General features: G+C 39.3%; 1 pseudogene; it reads right to left on the minus strand.

Annotated features, from left to right (window-relative positions):
* Positions 1-1005: 1005 nt before the first annotated feature.
* Positions 1006-10793, minus strand: LOC120256679 (annotated as a pseudogene).
* Positions 10794-11047: the final 254 nt, after the last annotated feature.

An 11047-nucleotide genomic window follows, 5' to 3' on the forward strand; every position in this document is an offset into this window, starting at 1 on the left:
GATCACCGTCGGTGAGTGAAAAGGTATTTTCATGAAAACCACAAGAAAATTTCAAAATAAAAATAAATAAAAAGAACAATTGTTTACCCTCTCTCTCTCACCTCGCCAAAACAAGAGTATTGCCTCAAGTTGTGATAGGGGAGGACTAGGGAATAACATAGTTCTGGAACCGAATGAGATGACTTCCCCTCTCACAAAAAAAAAAACAAAAAAAACAAAAAAACATTACCATTATAAATACTATTGTTTTAATTTATTTATACAATCACCGCCGATGAGTGAGAAGGTATTTTCACCTATCATATTTATTGTTCACCCCTCTCTCTCTCTCTCTCTCTCTCTCTCTCTCTCTCTCACACACACACAAAAAAAATTCACCCATCATATTTATTGTTTTTTATTTATTTATACTACTGTTATTACATTTTATTTATTTCTATATGTATTTATGTTATAAATTAGATATAAATTATATGAAAATATATATGAAATAGGATCCATTTTTGAAAGATGAATGACAAGAATAAGATAAATAATAATTTATTTTTTATAAAATTTCTTAGTTGTCTTTTGATTCAGGAGGAATATAAATAAATGAAAATAGTTTATATAAATATATAAATCAATAGCATGTGAAATTAATTAGTATGACTTGACTGAGTTATTTTGGTTTATTTATGCTACAAGTAATTAGTAACTTTACCCAATTGGATAATATAAAACAACCCATGTGAACAAAATAATCAAGCATCAATAACAAGTGTTTTCTCTATAGAAAATAAATTCCTCATAAAAATTAACCAATAACTGGAATATATATATGGTTTGAAAAACCCCCTGATAATTAACTGAAACTTAATCAAGATTTCCATTAGACATGCAATTTGAGAGAAATCAGGTCGACATGGCATGTCTCCTGAAAATGAAAACTATCCACCAATTGACTGAATATTATCTTGCCTCATCAAACAAGGACCATTTATTCATAAACCTGTGACGAAGAGAACCACATTGGTTCGGTAAATTCCATTACTCATATTGGCACGTAGTTTCAATAAAACTGAAAATCAAATGGAGATACCAAAGTATCCAGCAAGCAGCCACTAATTAAAGAAAGATCAACGTGTGAACACTGTTGCTGTACAAAAATGGGAAGTAATCTTGAATTAGGAGAACTTCAAAGCACTAATGAGATTCTGATGATAAAACCTCAGTAATTAGAATAATGCACAAATAGAACATAAATGGATCGCGAACCCTTCTTTTACAGCTTTTAATCTGAGACAGCATTTAAGAAAATGGCAGATATCTGTAAGACGAGTTAAATCAGACCAATGTATTTTGTTTGGTACCTCCAACATTGTCAATGCCGAATGCGGTTACTGGTTGTAATTCCTAGTACCCTTTTGATTGCTTCACCATCATAACAGGCTCTGGCCACAGCCTATCCTCCCAGTAGTCTTTTCAGCTGGAAACTTAATGAATTAGCAAACCAAATTTATCAATTTCATAGATTTTATTCATCATTACTGAGATTGCGAAATGAAAACAAAAGGTAAATTATATATGTGTGCGTGTGTGTTGTGTATGAAAATGACCAGCAAATAAGATGCCTATTATCAATGATATGCACTGATAAAGCTCAAATGACATGAAAAGCTTTAAAATTGTTCCATTTGTAGTAAATGAAAGTCATAAGGATACAATAACGGCAGTAAATAAAATTCTTTCAGCACTTGTTCTTTACTAGAAGGTCTAAGTTCTGTCATATGGGCTGCATTAGAATAAACTCCAACCTGCATAAAGACAATGCAGATTTGAATTGCATCAGCAAATTATTGCATGATAGAAATTAGCTTCTAGCTTTAAATAACATGTTGGGGTCCAAATGGCTTAATTGATCATGACGAAAAAATTAAGGTTTGAAAGATAAATACATTGGGCTTGTCCTTAAGAGTAGGACACTGGTTATTGTTAGATGTATTGTAGTATTATATATGTATGTATACATATATATATGTATGCATAGACATATATGTATACATATATGTATACTTACCATGTTCTATATGTAGACCCAAAGGATCACTCATGTATGTTATTCAAGGCATATACACTTGTTCCACGTTTTCTCTTTCTTCTTCTTTCTCTAACATGGTATCAGACGCCTAGGTTTTTCCGGCCACCACCGTCAGCTGCCGTCGCCGACTCTCTCTCTTTCTTTCTCTCCCTTGCCAGACCCCTCTCTCACTTGCCACGCCGGCTCTCTCTTTATCTCGCCGCCTATCTCCTACATTCTTTCTCACCCTGTTTCTTTCCCCCATAAAAAACAAGCCTTAGATCCAAGCGACTCTCTCTTCCCACTTATTTTCCCTTGCACCCAACAATTCTCCATCACCCGCCACTTCCGTCACCAGCCAACAGTTCTCCATCACCGTCACTTTCATTTCACTCATTCATTTTAAAAAAAACTCTTCTGAAGACTCAAGCATAAACCTGACCTATTTTGTTACTTTATTACAACCATGTATCTTTCTTTTCACCAACATTAAAGCAAGTTCCATTTCTTTGGCCTTTGCAAAAGCACTTGGGTGCTGTTCAAAATCTGAATTTGCTTCACCAACCCATTTTGCCCAATGATTCTGTCGAATTGTGTTGAGAGCTTGACAAGCATTATCATTCCAAGTTCAGTGACTACAATATCTGTTCTCAGGTCAAAAGGCCCTTATCCAGTCCGTGCCGACATCCGCCACCAGCTCTCAGCTTGCCACTGATCCTCCATCGCTCAGCCCACCACCACCAGCCCGACAACCTTTAATATTTTTTCTTTCCATGCCATGCTTTTCAATGGCATATGATTTGAAGCATCTTCCAAATAGCATGTGACAACTTTGATTAGGCCCATCGTGAGTGGAGAATTATTCCAAATAGCAAGGGACAAACATGCTGGGACCGCCCTTGATTGGAAAATGTTTTCACTTAGCAGGTGACAACTATATATATGGTGGGCCCAATCATATACTTTTCTTAAAAAAAACAAAAACAAAAACAAAACAAAAAAAAGGAAAAAAAGAAAGAGATAAAAAATGGATGTTTCTAGACCCAATTTTGTTTGTGCTGAGTCCCGATTTTCTTCTATGCTTCTGCACGTCGTTCGCCCTACCATTTCTTCACCGGCTCCACCTCTTATTCCAACACCTTACTTTACATAGGTTTCTCCTACTCCGCTGTTTCCTGCAGATCAACGGTTTTTAGCTATGTTCCGATAGTTCCAGCTGTCATATCGGGCGGACTACACCTCCTCCATTGGACATGCGAGTTCCACTCAGGTTGCTCAATCTGCTTCAGGTAGTTTCTGTCCTCTCTGGCTTCCTGACTCTGGTAATTCTCTCCACATAACCCCTGATGCCACTCATCTTCACCATTCTAATTCACCATCTCACGTCACTTATGTTCGCACTACTGATGGCACACTTCTTCCTGTTTCCTCTACTAGTCATTTCTCCTCCAGTGCTTTCTCATTTCCTTTAGTCTCTCATGTTCCTTGTTTATCAATGAATCTTATATCTGTTAGCCAGCTTACTGATTATGACTGTCAAGTTATCTTTGACCGTACCTTGTGTCGTGTGCAGGATCGGACTAGGACGGTGATTGGAACTGGCCGTCGTCAAAATGAACTTTATGCGTTAGATTCCCTTCGTCTTAAATCTTCACCTGGACTTGTTCATCATTGTTATACTGTCGTTCAGTCTCATCATAAGTGGCATCATCGTTATGGCCACTGATGTCTGTCTCATAAGTGGCAAATCCTTAATTTTTTTTACTATGATATACATTTATGACAGATATTCTAAATTTTTATAAAAGAGTTCAGCTATGCCATGATCTTCACTAATTTATTTTTTTTAAAAAAATACTTGCGATTAAATATTGGCCTTATCCAAAATTTATTATGGTTATTTGGTATCAATAGTAAAACAAACCAAACATGACTTTTTCCATTTATTAAACCTAAAGATTATCATGATTTTTTATGTTTGAAAATTTGAGAAATTTGAGATTCAGTGTCTTTTACGTCAACAAGCACATTACGATAATCAAGCATATAATTTCATCTATTTTTAAGTAATAAAAAAAAATATAAAATGAGTGTGTAAATAGATGCCTCTTGACAAATAGGGCATTTGGCTTCGCTAATAAGGATGTGATATTTTTACTCAAATAATGGAAAATTGACAGCCTTTTTAGTGCATGCAGTAAAGTCCCGCAGAAAAAGTAAGACAAATGTACATATAATACAATACGGATGCAAAAAGGCTTACAAAGTTCTAAAACAAATAACATTTAGAAGGAAAAAAAAGCAAAGAAGACACAAGAAACATGATAGATATAATAAATACTATTTGATTGACTTACACAAATAACTCAAAATGCGACATTGAATCTTTCCAATGTGTGCAGCTATAATGTGTCAAGTTATTAAGAGCATCTTTATGTTCTTATCCAATATATGCCAAGTCATGTTCATCGCATACATCAAAAGATAAGAACATTTAATAATGACAAAAGTGACAAAATCTTCTTGTTAACTGAAAGTACCATCATGGAATTATCAAGCTTATGAAATAGAAGATGACATGGTACAATTTCCTAATGATTGCTATTACAAGTTGAAATCCAGAATTAGAAAAATAGAAAAAGGGTGACTTAGAAGAAAAGAACACATAATCTTACCAGGAAAATGGCACAAGTCTGGCTGTACTCATCCATGATACAATCAGAAAGCCTTATGATCATTCCAGGCTGGGTATTACATAAATTATAGGAGAACATCCGAAAGAATTCTCCAGGTTCTCCTATGCTTGACCCACTAAGGTTTATATAGAATGGCACCAATTCTATTAGCTATGGTGACTGCAAAAGTTCCAAGTGCTCTACTCTAATTTTTGTTTTGAAATTCCTACCATTAACAGATCGATGTATTTGCTGTTAGGCAATACAGTTGTGTATATAGCTATCTATCCATCTTTGTATATCTGTCATATTTGTATACCTATGTATATACATATTCATGTAATGTTGTTCTGATTGATAATGAGATCACCTCTTCTATGTCTTCCCCACGATCATCTCTCCTCGGCTCGGTGACCTTCTTCACTGCGCTGGTGCTTCCCTTTTTCATTGGTGTTGGCTTTCTTGGTCTCTTCCCAGATCTCCTACCTTCAGAAGTCCGATGTGATGTTTAATGGCACAAATTGTAAGGCGTGGTCCTCCACCCTTCGTGTGCTCCTCCAATGCCTTAATATTTGGGGTAATGTTGATGGTACCGACTGGCTCCGATTTCTTCTATTGTAATCTCCACAGGCTTTTCTCAGTTTACTATTACCAGTGTGTCTTCCTCGCCATCCCAGGACTTGGCCAAGTGGACTGAGGATGATTCTCGCATGATTGCTATCATTTGTCAGTCGTGGGAACTTCCTATTTGTTTGGCAGTCTGTGATTTTCATATGACTAAAGATATTTGGGAGTACTTGCGCACACATTATCTTCCCTCCAGTTAGGCATTGCGTAAATCCTTGCTACAGACTCTCATTGCCACCTAACAGCGTGAGAGCTCTGTCTAGGAATTTTTCGCAGCACTCAGTGATTTATGGCGTCAGTATGTTGAGATGGCTCCATCTCCTTCTCCGATATGTGCCCAGTGTCTCACCATTGCTCAAGACCTTGACCATCTCCATATCTATGAGTTTCTTATACTTCTTCGCCCTGAGTTCGAGGCAGTTCATGCTCACCATTGCTCACCATTTTTGGCTTATGTGCTTGCTGAGGAGACTCGTATTTGGTCCTTAGATATAGTTCCACCACCTGCTGCTCCCCACTCTGTTCTTGCCACTTCTCAGCAGATTCTACTATGGACCACTGCTCCGTTGTTGTCTCCGGTACCTCCGTTGCAGTCGTCACCAGGTCTTGGTGCACCCGTTCGTCCTATTTCACAGCGTCCGGGACTTTGATCTAGTACACCACAGCGATATTCTATTCGGTGTCACTACTGTCATGCTCCGGGTCACGTTCGTGCTGACTGTCACAAGCTCCAACAGGCTCAGCAGACAGCACAGCAGCACGTCACCCCAGCCTCACATTCTGTTTCTCCGATTAGCCCTCTGTCTGCTGAGTAACTTTAGCATCTTGTCCAGCAGCTATCTAGGAGTCAAATTTCTCCATCCTCGGCCACCGTCCTAACTCAGGATACCTCAGACACCTCCTCTTATCCATTGGTTACCTCCGCCAGTACAGGTATCTCTCCATCATTTTGGTTGTTTGACTCTGGAGCTTCTTTTCATATGACCTATGATGCTACTCACCTTCACTCCTATCAACCTATTTCCGCTAACCTTCGTATCATAATTGCTAATGGCACACCGTTCCCATCACCAATCGTGGCCTTTTTACATACCACTCACTTCCACCTTCCCATTGTTGCCTATGTATCCCAACTATCTATGAATCTTATCTCTGCCAGCCAGCTCACCTCCCTTGGTTACCTTGTTATTTTTTATGAGTTTGGGTGTCGTGTGCAGGATCGTCTTACAGGGAACCTCATTGGACCTGCCCATCACCATAGTGGGGTGTATGTACTCGATCACCTTCGTCTTCCGTCATCCTTTTCGTTCCCGGCTGACTCTGTCTATAGTTTTCCTTTGGTTAGCTTCCACTAGTGGGATCATCATCTTGGACATTCTAGTGGCTGTCGTCCGTCTTCTCTTATCCACCAGGGTATATTAGGTCATGCTTTAGTTGATCATTCTCATTCTTGTGCGGGTTGCAAGCTTGGCAAACAGCTACAACTCCCGTATCGTTCGAGTGTGTCTCCGTCTGTCCCTTCTTTTGAGTTTGTTCATTTTGATATTTGGGGTCCCGCACCTTTATTATGTTATCTTTATTGATGATTTCTCTCATTACACTTGGATCTATTTTTTGCGTTCTTGTTCTGAGTTCTTTAAGATTTATACTGTTTTCTCTATTATGGTAAGCACCCAGTTCTCTGCTTCCATTCATACTTTCCGTTCTAATTCAGGAGGGGAGTATCTTTCTCACAAATTTTGTGATCTTCTTGCCTCCCATGGCACTCTTCCTCAGCTCTCCTATCCTAGTGCCCATGCTCAGAATAGCACTGCGGGGAGGAAACATCGTCATATCATTAAGACTGATCGTACCCTTCTTATTGCCTCCCATGTTCCACCCCACTTTTGGCAAAGGCAATCTCTACTACTGTTTATCTTATCAACCTTCAACCCTCCTATTTTCTTCAGGTTTGCAGCCTGGGGAGTGTCTTTTCTCTATCCCTTCACGATATACTCACCTATGTGTGTTTGGTTGCCTATGTTATGACATTCTTTTGCCTCATGAGCGGACTAAACTCTTTGCTCAGTCTGTTCCTTGTGTCTTCCTTGGGTATAGCCCTAAGCACAAGAGCTATTGGTGTTATGATCATGCCTCGCGTCGCATTCGTATCTCGTGTGATGTTACATTTGTCGAGGATTATTCTTTCTACTTCTTCATCTGCTCACTCCTCCTCTACATCAGCTGATGTCCAGTTTTTTACCGTATCAGCACCTGCTGCTTTACCACCTCCTGTGCTACCCATACCATCTTTCCCTTCCCCACCTCCGCCTGTGTCTCGCCTATCCTCTCCTGCACTTGTATCTCCGTTGTCTGTAGATCTTCCCTATCACTATGTTCGTCGCTCTCGCCCTCCTCCTGAGCATTCACCCCTGGCGTCTTAGGCTTCCTCTAGCGAGTATCTTGCGGATGATCCTCCTACATGTCGCTATCCCCTTCGAGATCGCCATTCCCCTAACAGCCTCAACCTTGCTTCTCAGCTACTTGATCTACCACTCCCTCCTTCTAATGGCCCTCCACAGCCAGCTTCTTACCGTGAAGCTATTCAGATACCTGAGTGGTAGGCTACTCTATCCGCTGAGTTGGAGGCTCTCGAGCGCACTTCTACATGGGATTTGATTCCCCTTCCTCCTGGTTCAGTTCCTATTACCTCCAAGTGGGTCTATAAGGTCAAGGCTCACTCTAATAGTTCTGTGGAATGGTACATCGTCTTGTGGCTCGTGGTTTTCAACAGGAATATAGCCATAATTATGATGAGAGTTTTGCTCCAGTGGCTCATATGACTACCATTCGAGCTCTTATTGCTGTTACTGTTGTTCGCCGATGGTCTCTCTTTCAGCTTGATGTGAAGAATGCTTTTCTTCATGAGGACCTTCAGGAGGAGGTGTACATGCTTCCTTCCCCTGGCCTCTCCTCTCCTTCTGCATTTGTCTGCCGCTTATCACGCACCCTTTATGGTCTCAAACAAGCTACTCGGACCTGGTTTGCGCGTTTCACTTCCATTGTGGCAGCCGTTAGTTCTCAGCCTAGTATGCATGATCCAGCTTTGTTTGTGTACTCCTCCTCTCGTGGCCGGACTCTTTTGTTGCTCTATGTAGATTATATGGTCATCACCGGTGACGACCCTGCTCATGTAGAGTTTGTCAAGCATCACTTTCAGCACTACTTTTAGATGACTAATCTTGGTCGTGCGAGTTATTTTTTGGCCATTGAGGTCACCTCTACTTCTGATGGTTTTCAGTTGTCCTAGCAGCATTACACTTCTGATATTCTAGCTCGAGCCGCTCTCTCTGACTCTCGCATCGTGACCACTCCTATGGAGCTTCATCTTCAGTTGCGTCCTAATGAGACGACTCTCTTGTCCGATCCGACACACTACCGTCACTTAGTTGGGAGTCTGATCTATCTTACCATCACCCGACCAGACATTGCTTATGCTGTGCATGTTTTGAGTCAGTTTGTTAGTGCACCTACTTCTGTTTACTATGCTCATTTCTTGTGGCTTTTACGCTATCTCCAGGTGACTCTGTCTTGGGGCTTCTATTCTCCTATTACAGTTCTCTACAGCTTCGTGCATACTCGGATGCTACTTGGGCTAGTGATCCATCTGATCATCATTTTGTCACTGGGTTATGTTTGTTCTTGGGTTCTTCTGTCATTGCCTGGAAGTCCAAGAAGCAAACAGGTGTTTCTCTGTCCAGCACTAAGGCTGAGCTCCGCGCCATGGCCACTACTGCTGAGGAAATTGTTTGGTTGCATTGGCTCTTGAAAGATCATGGCGTTGCCTCTCATGCTCACTTTCGTTGTGACAACACCGGCGCTTTTCAGATCACTTTGAATCCCGTAAAGCATTCACTCTTCAAGAATATTGGTGTTGATGTTTTCTTTTTGCGTGACCAATACTGCAAAGACATCCTCATTCCCCAATTTGTTCTTTTCGAATGCCAGCTTGCTAATTTGTTCATCAAGTCTCAAACACGAGCGCAACATGATTCTCTATTGTCCAAAGTCTTGGTATCTGATCCCCCATGAATTTGAGGGGATTGTTAGGCAATACAGCTGTGTATATAGCTGTCTATCTATCTTTGTATATATGCCATATTTGTATACATGTGTATATACATATTCATGTAATCTTATTATGATTGATAATAAGATCATCTAATTCTAACATCTGCAAAGGCAAAAGGTAGTTTAGATTCCATACAAGTCATATTGTAAACCAAATTCTGCATCTTGAAGACAACGCTTGCTTTATCATATTTCTTAAGAATCTTCCAAATTGCAATGGAGTTCATTGTTATATAATCTAGCAACAATCTTCCTTCTTGAATCATGATGATTTGTTGATCATCCATAAAACATTGATGCAACCGCCACAGATATCTCTACAATCCAAAAGAATCAGAGGGACAGAGGAGCCGCCCTACTAGTGAGATAAAACATCTTGCTATTTTTGAAGCCTCTTTCATTAGTTCAGTAAAGAACATCTAATCACACACTGAAAACCGAATTAAAAAATTAAACATTCAAGGGAAAAATGTCCACCTCATCAACATAAACAGGGAACAGATAGCTACTATCAATGTCCTATTTCACTTTAAGAGGATACATGAGCCAATTGACAGCCTCATATGGAAGTATTCTATAGCATTGTGCAACATTTGTGTCTGCTAAGAAGGGTCTCATGAAAATCATCTATTTAATTGTCATAATACATTTGAAAATTAAATATGACTTGAATGGCTGAGCAAAATCACAATGAAAACAAGTCCATAATAACAAGCGCTACTCTCCTATGTAATATGGATAAAACAATAATTTTGTATGGCTAAAGCTATCAATCAAACATTAACAGTAACTTTAAAAGCTCTAAAATTTCCAAGTTTGTCACTAAACCTTATCAAAATTTACATAATATAAGAACCTATACATGAACACAAACTCCATTCGAGGAAGCAGCTAACACCAATATCAAGAAGAAACACAAAAACTCTTGAATGCCATTTGACATGATTTTGAATTAAAAAAAAATGGACACATTTCACAGAAAAGAAACCTTTTAAGGTTAGGGTTTCGTAGCTCAATAAACACATTTGAACCCAAACTTCATAGCATACACAACGTCTAAAAAGGGATCAACACATAGCTTAGGCTGCATGGTTGAACAGAAAGGCAAGATCTGGAAATTAGTTTTAACACATATTATGTATGTATATTATATAAATATGAAATATAGTAGGTCTAGTTCTTTCATGTCAGCTGCTCCAAGGAATGCCTCCTCTAAGGACGCTAGCAACCCTTTGAATAGCTTTGGCTGCACTCCATACCTCATGCTGAACTTCTTTTGTGACATCTATACCCTGACCTTGTCTTGCACGAAGAAAAGGCATCAACAATCCAGAGAAAAGAATGAAAACTTGCTTTCATAGTCTTTGGGAGGTGAATACAGCTGCTTGACGTAAAAAAGACTTGAATCAGTATTCGTTATTTTAAACTCAACGCGATTGGGAAAAAAACAAGAGGCAATTCAAGTGGTTGCATCCTCTCTCTTACTAACTATGCACATATATATATATGATCTTTTGTTAGTCAATCTCTGATGTACCTAAAAAAAAGGAAAACTTTATGTCAATCATAAACTTAA

This window comes from Dioscorea cayenensis, unplaced genomic scaffold, assembly GCF_009730915.1.
Source record: "Dioscorea cayenensis subsp. rotundata cultivar TDr96_F1 unplaced genomic scaffold, TDr96_F1_v2_PseudoChromosome.rev07_lg8_w22 25.fasta BLBR01001564.1, whole genome shotgun sequence".
NCBI classification, from domain to species: domain Eukaryota; kingdom Viridiplantae; phylum Streptophyta; class Magnoliopsida; order Dioscoreales; family Dioscoreaceae; genus Dioscorea; species Dioscorea cayenensis.